Source organism: Syngnathus typhle, linkage group LG3 (assembly GCF_033458585.1).
Source record: "Syngnathus typhle isolate RoL2023-S1 ecotype Sweden linkage group LG3, RoL_Styp_1.0, whole genome shotgun sequence".
NCBI lineage: Eukaryota > Metazoa > Chordata > Actinopteri > Syngnathiformes > Syngnathidae > Syngnathus > Syngnathus typhle.
In genome coordinates this window covers 22,319,011-22,332,137 of record NC_083740.1, presented here as the reverse complement: position 1 = coordinate 22,332,137, position 13,127 = coordinate 22,319,011, and the positions used below count along the sequence as shown (strand labels likewise).

The 13,127-nt window shown below is 49.2% G+C and overlaps 1 pseudogene; it reads left to right on the top strand.

The window, feature by feature from the left end:
- Window positions 1-6,060: 6,060 nt before the first annotated feature.
- LOC133151190 (uncharacterized) lies at window positions 6,061-8,254 on the top strand (annotated as a pseudogene).
- The last annotated feature ends 4,873 nt before the right edge of the window (window positions 8,255-13,127 follow it).

Below are 13,127 nucleotides of genomic sequence, written 5' to 3'. Positions count from 1 at the left end.
AGAACTTGTACCTTCTGCCAATTGCACCCAGCATCCTTGCACTACCACCCTTCCATCTTGACTCCTGGACACAGCAGACATCCACCCTTCTCCTGTGTAGAGCCTCAGCCACCTCCCCCGATCGGTGTGACATGCTGCCGATGTTCCATGTAGCCACCCTAACACGTGCCTCCTGCCCCTCTCTCTTCCGGTTCAGGCCTCCCCGCAGTCCATCGGGCTGAGGGCCGTCATATAATCTACCTGCGGTTTGGCCTCCTTTTCCATCATTCTTTTTGTCGTAGGCTGATGAAAATGCCCACGGAGTACTTAAGGCTGTACCCCGCCTCTCCTGTGTTTGTCTAGCCATACTGAGAATTTTTGGAGCAAAAAACTTTTTACAGCCGGATGCCCTTCCTGACACCAACCCATGGGGAAATTGATTTTCTGTAGGGGTTGACTCCCTTAGCCCATTCCTCTCCCGAGGAGCCCACTGGGCAGTGGTACTATTTAACCCATAGTTGGGGGCTGGTTCGTGGGCACCAGGGCGTGTCCACACACCGATGGGCCTGCATGCCGCACGTCTAGGGGCCAAACCTCCTCCGAGTCCCTTGTAGTTTAGCCTGGGTCCGTGTTGTACCCAGTTACCATGTGTCGCCGCGTGGAGGCACTACATAGGGCTTGCTGTTAGAGAGGCTGTGTACTGGCAGGGAGAGACTTACGCACTCGGCTCTCCCGTTCGCATACTGCTAGCCAGCGGTGAGGGTTGACAGTGAGAAGTGACATGCACTGGGCACTCCACCAACACACTAGACGCATCACAACAACCCGACTTAGTGTTATGAAGTCAGACACATCCTCCAGTCCTCACAAATATTTTCAATATCATTATTGCAACATTGACACTTTTGCTCAAAGTTGTACACCTTTATTGTGTTAATCCAGTATTGGTGCACACTGAGACTTGACGCAGGTTTTAGCATTAGAGCCAGAAAGCAATGTAATAAATATTTGGAGCTACTATATCCTGAAATTGCTGAATAAAATTAGACTCGCAACTAAAGAACAGCAAGTCTGCTTTAAGATGAATAAATAAATAAATAAATAAATAACGTTTTTTACACTATATAAAATTTTACTGAAAAAATACAGTGATTTAAACCAAATGAGTCAGAGGAGGGAGAAAATAAAGGTATACGATTTTACATTTTATAACAATCAAGTTCAGATTAATAGGCTCAGTGGCGCCCTGGTTAGCACGACCGCCTCACAGTTAGAAGGGTGCGGGTCCACCTCCGGTCCTCCCTGTGTGGAGTTTGCATGTTTTCCTCGGCCCCGCGTTGGTTTTCTCCGGGCGCTCCGGTTTCCTCCCACATCCCCAAAACATGCTCGGTAGGCCGATTGAGCACTCCAAATTGTCCCTAGGTGTGAGTGCAAGTGCGAATGATTGTTTGTCTCTGTGTGCCCTGCGACTGGCTGGACACCAGTTCAGGGTGTCTCCCGCCTGCTGCCCGATGACTGCTGGGATAGGCTCCAGCGCCCCCGTTAGAGGCGTGGTCCTATTGTCTGCCCCACAAAACCCCTCAAAACATTCAGAAGGACACTCAAAACAAAAACCTTACAGGTGGCTACACCACAACAGATGAAACCTGGAGTGGTTTGCATGATCCTTGGAACGAGGGATAAGGAATGTCACATCTCTGGGAGGGAAGGAGCCTAAGTTGGTGTGTGAGGGAGATAAGTTCAGCAAAGACAGTCAGACTCGCCTATCAAGAGGGGTTGGACTCTCTTCCACCCTGGAGTTGCCCATGGTGACAGTCAACCAGCTCTACAACCTCAACAGGGTCTCAAGGGAGCATGCGGGTTTGCCCAACCTACATGTGCTTGGAGAAGGCTGTGTCCTTCGCGGAGTTTTGTGGGGTGGTGAAGGGGCTTCAGAAGTACGGGGCACCAAACCTACTGATCAGGGCGGTTTGGTGCCTGTATTACCAATGCCACAGTCCGCATTGACAGCGGTTAGTCTGATTTGTCACCGTGAGTCGTCACCTTGTCGTGGTGGAGAGGTTTGCGTGTCCTAGTGATCCTAGGAGCCATGTTGTCTGAGGCATCATACCCCTGGCAGGGCCACCCATGGTAAAAGGGTCCTCGGTGAGGGGCCAGACAAAGCACGGCTCACAAGAACCCCTTATGATGAGTAAAATAAATGGACTTCATTTTCCCTCGCTCTGGAGCCAGGCCTGGAGGTGGGGCTCAAAGGCGAGCGTCTGGTTGGTGGGCCTTCCCATGGGCTCACCACCTGTGGGAGGGGCCAAAGGGGTCGGGTGAAAAGCAAGCTGGGCGGCGACCAAAGACCTTGGCCAGGGGTCGGCAACCCAAAATGTTCAAAGAGCCATATTGGCCCAAAAAAAAACAACCGATACCTGTCTGGAGCCGCAAAAATCTAAAAGCCTTTTATAAGGCAACATAGACTGTCAATACATAAGCTGTATTGAGGCCTACTATCAAAATAATTAAGGAAGTTAAAAATACAAAATGAACATTCACGATTAAATTTTTATTTTCCCTGCAGCGCATCCTGGAGAGAATTACGCACCACGTGACTACTCATGTTAAAGTTAAAAAAGTTAAAGTCGCAATGATCGTCACACACACATCTAGGTGTGGTGAAATTTGTCCTCTGCATTTAAGCCATCCCCGTGTGATTTTGATCCATCCCCTGGGGGAGAGGGGAGCAGTGAGCAGCAGCGGTGCCGCGCTCGGGAATTAATTGGTGATCTAACCCCCCAATTGAAACCCTTAATGCTGAGTGCCAAGCAGGGAGGCAGTGGGTCCCATTTTTAGTCTTTGGTATGACCCGGCCAGGGTTTGAACCCACAACCTTCCAGTCTCAGGGCGGACACTCTACCACTAGTCCACTGAGCTGGTTCATGTACAATAGGCTACTTCAAGTTTAGCCAAACTTCCATTACAATATTAATGTTTTGTTGCGGCCCATTAGAGTTCATGTACCTGAATCGCTGCATAGCAGAGCTGTCTGTTCGACATTGGTCACGTCACATGACTCGTCACAGGCCATTGAGAAAACTGGAGCTGAATTGATGCCCTTGATTTGCTGATATTGTTTGCCGTTTTAATTAACCTTTCCTTCACTGTTTTTGCGGCGAGAGGCATGTCTTTAATTTTCTGAATGATCTCGGTTTTGTTTTTGAAGTCCGAAAATAGGCACTCTGGTAGTTTAATGAATGAATCCTTCATGTACTCACCATTGGCGAATGGTTTTCCGAACTTTATTATCTCCCGGGCTGCAACAAAACTTACAGCAGTAGTAGAGTTTTGAGATGCAATCCACTTCTTGAAACCGTTTTTTCAGTCCTACAATTTCTCCACCAGCACTGCAATTGCACCTTTCTTTTCAGTTTCAACTGGGTGATTGGCAGCAAATTTAGCAGGTGGAAGGCACACACCTGTATCTTAGATGGGTTTGCACGTAGGTGGTTTTCTTCATAGTAGGGTGTTAGCTCTGTCAGAGCATTGGAGAGTCTGTCTTCCACAATTTTGAAATCAGTGGCCTGTACACCTATGCCAAGATCGTCTGCATAGATGAAGCGATGTGTCTGCACTTTTTGGTTGGTCGTTGGTGTAGATGTTGAAGAGAAATGGTGCAAGCACACTTCCCTGTGGGAGGCCATTCTTGAGTCTTCGTCACCTGCTTTTCTTTCCTCCAAGTTCAACAAGAAAAGCGCCTGTTTTCAAGTATGCTTTCAATCAGCTCTGTCAGACGGATGTCTCTTGTGGTCTCCAGGATCTTGCTCAGGAGACGTCTGTGGTTGACTGTATCGTAGGCAGCTGAGAGGTCGACAAACACCTCATAAGTTACCATCCCTTCCTCATATCCATCTTCAATGTACTGGGTGAGGTTGAGTACTTGGCTAGTTGTTGACTTGGTCGGGCGGAAACCTGTTTGTTCAGGGATGAGGTGTTCGTCAACAAAGGAGGCGATTCTGTTGAGGATAAGACGTTCGAAGAGCTTGTAGATATGACTCAGAAGTGAGATTGGTCTAAAGTTCTTGGGAGAGGATGGGTCTTTCCCTGGTTTCAGCAGTGCTATAATGTGGGCCTTCTTCCAGATGTTGGGGAGCTTGTGTGTTGTCAGGCACTCATTGTAGAGCTGTAGGAGCCATATCTTGGCCTTGTAACCGAAGTGCTTGATCTGTTCGGTTGCGATGTTATCCAGTCCAATGGCTTTTCCTGGTTTGAGGGTAGCGATTCCCCCTTCCAGCTCTTCCATGGTGAGCTGTCTTGCAAATGCAGGGTCCTCGATGTATTTCTTGCGGTTCAGCTTGATCTTTTTCGCGCTCTTTCCACTCTTTCCATTTTCAAGCAATTGGTTGGCATCTTGGTTGGCAGTGACTTTTGGGCACTGAGGAGCTGCTTTAGGGTCACCCCGTAGCTTCCGAGTAGGTGTCCATCCTTTTTTGCTGTTTTTTGACATGTCTGTGGACTCAATAAGAGCGTTCCAGGTCTTGCTTCGCTCTTGGGCAATGCTTTTCATCACCTTCTCACCTCGGGCAGTTGTCTCCTCTGAGAGGGGATCTGATTCAAACATGCTGATATAATTGTCATAGAGTCCTGCACAGTCCTTTGAGAGACCAGGTATATATTCAACTCTACAGCCACGGAGGATATGTTTCCGAGCAGTTTTCAGCACCAGGTTAGCAAAATGGTCATAGTTTGTGGTAACTGGTATTACATTCTTGATCTTCTCTTCCAGCTCGTTGGTGAATCCTTCCCAGTCTGCTTTCTTGTAGTTGAAGCACCTTTTGAAGGGCACAATGGTTGGGACTACAGCCGCATTTATTTGGATCCCAACGGGACGGTGTTGGCTTGATGGATTAGGGTCCAGCACTGTCTTTTTCCACAGTCCAGCGATGTTATTTGTGACCATCTGGATCTGGATTATAGCCCCGTTTCCAGTGAGCACTAAAGAACGAGTGTGGTAGCTTGGGGTCATAGATAAGACTTAATTGGTTGGCATCTATCCATTCCTCAACTGCTTCTCCATCCTTGTTCATTTCAGAGTAGCCCCACTAGATACTGTGGCTGTTGAAGTCACCAATAATGATCTGTGTGTGTGTGTGTGTTCCATCAGCACACAGGGCGTGTGATGCGTCAGTGCAGTAGTGTTGGAGTAGTAGTGCCTGTAGTTTGTGCATGCTGCATGCTGCCTCTGCTTGCCACTTTTCTGCTTTCAGCTACCGCCACCGGCTAGCCCTCTGTTTCCGGGGGTGAAAAGAGGAGCCAAGTGTGTAAGCCTCCTCGGTACACAGCCTCTCCATTGCCAAGACTTGCACACGCCTCCTCGTGGCCACACACAGTAACTGGCACCTTGCGGTCCCAGGCTAAGTTGTGCAGGGTCTCGGAGCAGCAGTGGGCCCCAGAGATGTGGCATGTAGGCCCACCGGTGTGTGGACACGCCCTACTGCCCATCAACCACTGTCCCGGCTGTGGGTAAACAGCTCCAGCTATGGGTAAATAGTGAAGACCTCAACGGTGGACCAGGCGGAGGATGATGGCTGACCTGAGGGGTGGCGTCACAACGGCTGGGAAGGCGGATGAAGGCTGCAGCAGAAAAGGGTCACCAGTCGTCTTGGTCTCCTCGCCACTGGACTCTGACCCCGATCTGTCAAGGACAGTGTGGTGACTGTCTGTGCACCAGTCTCCCCACTTTAAACAAAGTCACGCACAGGCGTCTTTTTCAGGGAATCCACCTTACATCCCGGATTAAAGTCCTGTGGCGACCAGTAAGTGGCAACGGGGGCAGGATTGTGAAGTCTGGAAGCCCCTAGTCACAAGCTGGCACATCAGGCGGTGGATGTTAGATGATCGTTGGGCTCTTGGACCGAGGCAGATAGAGCTCTTTGGTAGCTGCATCCACGACTGAGCAGCCCTTTTTAGGATCCACTCTGCTCACCCCTGAGGGGGAAGGGGCTAGAAAAGGTGCCCTAAATATAGCCTGCCTCAAACCTCCCGACTGGATTACAGCGTTCAGAGGGATCACCAATATGCGGTCGAAAACAGAGAAACATGAATTTTGGAGCATGGAATGTGCGCACACTAATGGACAGTGTAACCAGTGATAGGCCGGAGAGGAGATCCGCCATCATTGCCAGGGAACTGAGAAGATGCCGGATTGACATAGCTGCTCTTTCAGAAACCCGGCGGGCAGATGAAGGTCATCTGAAGGAGGAAAAGGGTGAATACACTTTCTTTTGGAAAGGAAAGGCCACAGATGAGCCTAGGATCCATGGGGTTGGTTTTGCCATCAAGAACCAACTGATCAGTCAGCTCTCTGAACTCCCTGTGGGAATCAGTGAGCGCCTGATGACCCTCCGTCTGGTGCTGGTCAACAACCAGACGGCAACAGTTCTTAGTGCTTATGCACCTACCCTTGTTTCCGATGAGGACAAAAAAGAGGCCTTCTATGCTTGTCTGGATGATGTATTGTCAAAAATCCCCAAAGAGGACAAGATTATTATATTGGGAGATTTCAATGCCAGAGTGGGCCGGGACCACCACCTCTGGAAGGGCACCAATGGAAAGGAAGGCATTGGAAACATCAACTCCAACGGGGTTTTGCTTCTTAGCAAATGTGCTCAATACGACCTTACCATCACGAATACCATCTTTCGCCAGAAGAACAAACTCAAGGGTTCATGAGACAGCCTCGCTCTAAACAATGGCATCTTATTGACTATGTCATTGTCAGAGCCAGGGATCAGCGCGACGTGAGCATCACAAAAGCCATGATGGATTCAGAAGCCTGCTGGACAGATCACCGCCTGATACAATCCACGATGTCCATCAGACTCTCGGGTACAAGGCCAGAAAGCATCAGGACTGGTTTGATGAGAACGACACAGAGATAGAACAGCTCATCTCCAAGAAAAGGGAAACTTTTCGTGTCTGGCAAAATGACATCACCTGCACAGCAAAGAGACAGGCCCACTCCAAAGCCAAGGCTGACGTCCAGAGCCGGGTGAGACAGATTAAAAACTCCTGGTGGACAGAAAGGGCACTGGAAATCCAGAGTTTGGCAGACTCTGGTGACACCAGAGGCTTTTTCAGCGCTACTAAGGCTGTCTACGGCCCAAGCCATCGCGGCCCAAAACCCCTACGCTCTAAAGACGGGCAGGAGCTGTTGAAGGACAATGAGTCCATAAACAACCGGTGGAGAGAGCACTTTCAGGAACTCCTCAACCGTGACAGCACAACTCAATCAGATTTCCTCAGTCACATCCCTCAGAGTCCCATCAGGGAAGACATGGGTGAACCTCCCACTTTAGTAGAGGTCCAAGAAGCCATCAGGAGCCTGAAGAACAACAAGGCCTCTGGGCCAGATGGGATCCCAGCTGAGGTCCTAAAGGAAGGTGGACTAGAGCTCCAGCGCCACCTCCATTCCCTCTTTCTGAAGGTCTGGGAAAAAGAAGTACTCCCCTCGGAGCACAGGGATGCTCTGATAGTGACCATTTTCAAGAAAGGGGACAAAGCGGATTGCGGAAACTATAGGGGCATCTCGCTCCTTTCAACAGTTGGCAAAGTACTTGCTCGTGTTCTTGCCAATCGCCTACTGCCACTGTCTGAGGAAATTCTCCCAGAATCGCAGTGCGGTTTTTGCCCATCTAGAGGCACTGCAGACATGATTTTTACAGCACGCCAACTCCAGGAGAAATGCCGTGAGCATAAACAGCCTTTGTTCATGGCTTTCATAGACCTTACAAAAGCCTTTGACACGGTGGATCGCCAGGCCCTATGGAGCATCCTTCTGAGGTATGGTTGCCCGGACAAATACGTCAGAATACTGTGTTTATTACATGACGGAATGACAGCCACAGTGCTCAACAACAGCTCCTTGACTGAGCCTTTCACTGTAGAGACAGGGGTCAAACAGGGATGCATTATTGCACCCACCCTGTTCTCTGTCTTCATTGCCGCCATACTCCACCTCATCAACAAAGAACTACCACACGGAATCCCAATATGGTACAGGACTGATGGCAGGCTCTTCAACCTTAACAGGTTCAAAGCCAAAACCAAGATCAGAACCACCACGGTCGTGGAGCTCCAGTATGCAGACGATAATGCCATTGCAGCACACTCTGCAGAAGACCTCCAGGGCATCCTGAACTCCTTCGCTAAGGCATACAGAGCCCTGGGTCTGACCGTGAACATCAAGAAGACCCAGGTGCTACATCAACCCCCACCCAACCAGCCATCTACTCCGCCCATCATAAATGCGGACAACACTGCACTTGAATATGTTCACCATTTCCCCTACCTCAGCTGCTTTCTCTCCTCCAAAGCGGACATTGACTCTGAGGTCAACCATCGCCTGAGCTGTGCCAGTGGAGCGTATGCCAGACTCCGGAAAAGAGTCTTTGAAGACAGAGACCTCCGGGTTGACACCAAGATCCTGGTTTACAAAGCTGTGGTTCTCCCCACCTTACTTTATGGGGCAGAGTCATGGACAACCTACAGCAGGCACCTAAGAGCTCTTGAACAACACCACCAGAGAACCTTGAGGAAAATACTCCGGATCAATTGGGAGGACAGACGCACAAACATCAGCGTTCTGGAGGAAGCCAGGATACCGAGCATCACCACCTTAATAATGCAGCACCAACTCCGATGGACAGGACATCTCATCCGCATGGCTGACACCCGCCTCCCCAAACAGATGTTATACTCCCAGCTGGAGAGAGGTCCGCGAGCCCCGGGCGGGCAAAAGAAACGTTTTAAGGACAACCTCAAGACCAATCTCAAGAAATTCCAAATAACATCTCGGGACTGGGAGCGCATCGCCTTGAACAGGAACTGCTGGAGGGCAGCGGTGCAAGAAGGTGCAGCACATCATGAAAAGGAACTCCGCCGTGTCGCAGAAACCAAACGACAACTCCGAAAGGAAAGACAGAAACAGGCTCCAGCACGACCACAACCCACCACCACTTTCCCCTGCCCACACTGCACAAAAATATGTGGATCGGCCTCTACGCCCACCTGCGGACCCACAAGTAGACGACCCTGAGAAGAAGACCGTCATACTCGTCCCGAGTGACCGCCGATGATGATGAAATAATGATCTGTGGTTTGTTGTGTACTTTGGGGATTAGCTGGGAAAATATGAAGTCTCCAGGTGGTGGTTTATAGACAGATGTTACTACAGCACCGCTTAGCTCTACAGATAGGACTTCGATATCACGGTCATCTGACATGTCTGTGTCTTCTATAGCTAAACCTGTTTTTACAAATATGGCACTGCCGTACTGACTGTGAGGTCGTTCAATGGCCAGGACCATTCCTGGTATGGTGGGGCGATTATTTTCTCTCCCTCTGTGCGTCTCTTGCGAGCAGAGCACATCACAGTGTTGTTTGCTGCATAGATCGGGTAAGATTGTTCGTTTTGCAGAGGAGAACCCTTCGATGTTCACAGATAGGATTGTCAATGCTGGTCGTGAGGAGGTTCCTCGTTTCCAAGATCGACCTTTGTGTCTATCTCCAGGCATGATGTTGTTTTCTGTTCTGTAGCTTTGTGGCTTGTAGCTTTCGGCGTAGCTTGTAGCTGTGTTGTATCTTGTAACTTTTGCTTGTAGTGGTGAAAGGATTAGCAGTATCTAGTCGATCTAGTTGATCTCGTCAATACTCCCGGGGCCGCGATGTGGACGCTCCTTTCATGACCCCCCTGCCCCAAGTGAAGGAGTTCAAGTATTTTGGGGTCTTGTTCACGAGCGAGGGCAGGATGGAGCGTGAGATTGACAGGCAGATCAGTGGAGCGTCGGCAGTAATGGGGACTCTGTACCGGTCTGTTGTGGTCAAGAGAGAGCTGAGCCAAAAGGCAAAGCTCTCAATTTACCAGTCGATTTACGCTCCTACCCTCACCTATGGTCACGAGCTATGGGTCGTGACCGAAAGAACGAGATCCCGGATACAAGCAGCCGAAATGAGTGATGGAGAGTGAGATCGACAGGTGGATCGGTGCAGCATCGGCTGTTATGCGGACTCTGTATCGGTCCATTGTGGTGAAGAGAGAGTTGAGCCAAAAGGCAAAGCTCTCAATTTACCGGTCGATTTACGCTCCTACCCTCACCTATGGTCACGAACTACGGAAGAACAAGATCCCGTATACAAGCGGACAAAAATTAGTTTCCTCCGCAGGGTGTCCGAGCTCTCCCTTGGAGATAGGGTGAGAAGCTCGGTCATCCGCGAGAGACTTGGAGTAGAGCCGCTGCCCTTCCACGTTGAGAGGAGCCAGATGAGGTGGCTCGGGCATCTCATCAGGATGCCTCCTGGATGCCTCCCTGGGGATGTGTTCTGGGCATGTCCCACCGGCAGGAAACCGGTCTATCAGCTGTCCTGGGAACACCTTGGGATCCCCCGGGATGAGCTGGACGAAGTGGCTGGGGAGAGGGAAGTCTGGGAGTCCCTCCTAAAGCTGCTGCCCCCGTGACCCGACCCCGGATAAGCGGAAGAGGATGGATTGATGGATGGATGGGTAGTATGATTTGTTTCTGGTGAGAGGAGACAGATGAGGTGGCTGAGGCACCTGTTTTGAATGTCTCCCGTTCCAAGCATGTCCCACCGTGAGAAAGAGGCCCCGGACACGACCTAGGGCACCTAACACTGTGGTGAGATTTTGAAGACCTCCTCCTCCTTACAACGCTGGACAGAAAATGTCTCTCGGCTGATCCTCCGGGATGAGCTGGATGAAGTGGCTAAGTAGAGGGAAGTCTGGGCTTCCCTGCTGAAGCTGCTGCCCCTGCAACCCGACTCTGGATAAGCGGTAGATGGAACAATGGATGAACTGATAGTCATTTTGAGTTTTTATTTTTCTCATTGGCTGACATTAAACAGATAGATTTATGTCCCTTAAAGTCTTACAAACATTTAAATACTATGCTTCCATTGAAGCCCTCACGTACAGTCACCAAAGTCACTTATTTTATAAAATACAAGCTGCCTTGTGATAGTTCCACTATTGAGCTGATGTCCTCATGACTGTCGTCCTCCCTTGCTCACACCGATTGGGAAGTCGACAGTTGTGCGGCACCGGCAATGGGTGGTCAACCGCTCGAAGTGCAAGGTCACCATTGCTACAATCTACTTCATAAAGTGTATTTATTGGGCTTGGCAGCGGGCAAATCTTGCTTGATTCTTAATCGTTTGTGAAGGTCTGTGTGACTGGGTGACATCATTACACTTAGAAAGTACCGTCTTCAGTACCAATGCCTACTCCCAAATGAGATCTACCACCTTTATGGTCTGTTTGAGGTGTGGCCAGTCACTTTTAATGAATACTTGGTAATAATGGGCTGATAATGTTTGATTATCCTTGGTGTGCTGCTGGTAAATAGTTAAGATACTTCTACTTACTAACTTAATTGGTTCCGCAATCGAATTTGTAAGTCGAAACATTTGTAAGTAGAAGCAACGTTTCTCATAGGAATCATAAATCATAAAAGCAAATTATGCGTGCCGGACTATCACACCTTTTGCCCTACTACTTTTTCTGTAAAACACACAGAAAACCAAAACAACACTTTTATTTTTGCTTTTTTTATTTATTACTTTATTCTTGATCTCCTAACTGCTTGGGGAGGGGGAAACCTGTTCTAATTGTCTACACTTACCGAGAAGACACACAAAAAGTCAGACTAATTATGGTATGCTTTCATGGTATGGTGTTTTGTTTTGTCGTTTAATGTGGGTTTGTCCGACAGTTTTGTGTGTTCGTCTCGTCGTACTGGGTTGTGCTACAAGTACAGCGGGCTGGTTCTGCTCGACATCGGCGAAAGCAAGTTTTGTGGCGTTCTGGACTTTGAAGCGGGGACATTAAAGGCGCTCGGTCTGCTCCGTCCTGAAGCGTCGTCAGACTCGCCTGCTATTCCTCCCCTGGTTGGGAAGCGTCGGAAGCGGTGTGCGAGGAGGCTGAAGAGGGGCGAGAGCGGGGGCGTCCGGGCCAGGCTGGCGGCCAACCCAGCTCGCCCGGCCGTGCCTTCCATTCTTTTGGCGAATGTTCGGTCGCTGGACATCAACGTGGTTTGCTTTCGCCTGCTGAGATCTACAAACCGGACAGTGCGTAACTGCTGTGTGCTCGTGTTCACTGGGACTTGGTTGACCGTCATCATTCCGGACTCTGCTGTGCATCTGGAGCGGCTAGCGTGCTATCGGGCGGACCGGGCCATTGTACGAGGGGGAAAGTCGCGAGGAGGTGGGATGTGCGTCTACATTTGTGACGGAGGGTGCCGGGACTCTGTGGTGGTATGCGAGCACTGCTCGCCACTGGCGGAGTTGTGATCTCCAGGCTGTTAGGGTCCTGAACTCTCTCCCCCCTTCTGCGTGGCGTCCTGTACTTTTGCGCTTTGTTCTGACTGTCTGCTGTGCGCTCTTGCTCCGTTTAACTCCTCTTATTTACTGTTGTTATTTGTTTATTTATTATTTATTCATCACTCTTATTGTTCATTGTTTGTGCCTTCTTGTTTTTATTTTGCGTTGTTTCCTTGTATGTTTATCGTGTACTGTGTCTCGTCACCGTGGGATAGGGGAAACGTAATTTTGGTTTTTGTGTGTCTTTTGTGTGTCTTTTGTGTGTCTTGGCATGAAGGAATTGACAATAAAGCTGACTCTCTCTCTCTGACTCATGTGCTACTCCTTGCAACCAGCAGTTGCCACAAAAGATGAATGTTCAAATAAACATCAGTTCGTAATCCCTGATGTTACAAGACAATTGAGAACATTAATGATGGAATAGACATTATATATTTGCACTTATCCTCCTGAGTGCTGGTTAAATCTTTAATTGAATGGCCAAATGCAAAGGGATTCTCTGACACCTGTTCAAACAACCACTATTTGAACCAACACTCAGTTTGTAGTTTAGCCTTTGAGGTGTGACAAGAAAGCAAAACATAGGTAGACAATGACATCTAGAAGATGATTGTATTCTGCAACCTTTTAAAGCCTTCATCTAAAACCCTCGAGTGTTTTTAAGTTGCTTCATTATTTCGAGAAAATGGGAAGGGAGAAAGAGGATATGTGCGTTATTTCATTATTAGTTGTGGAGGAGGTAGGAGTGAAGTACAAGAATTCTCCAAAGACTT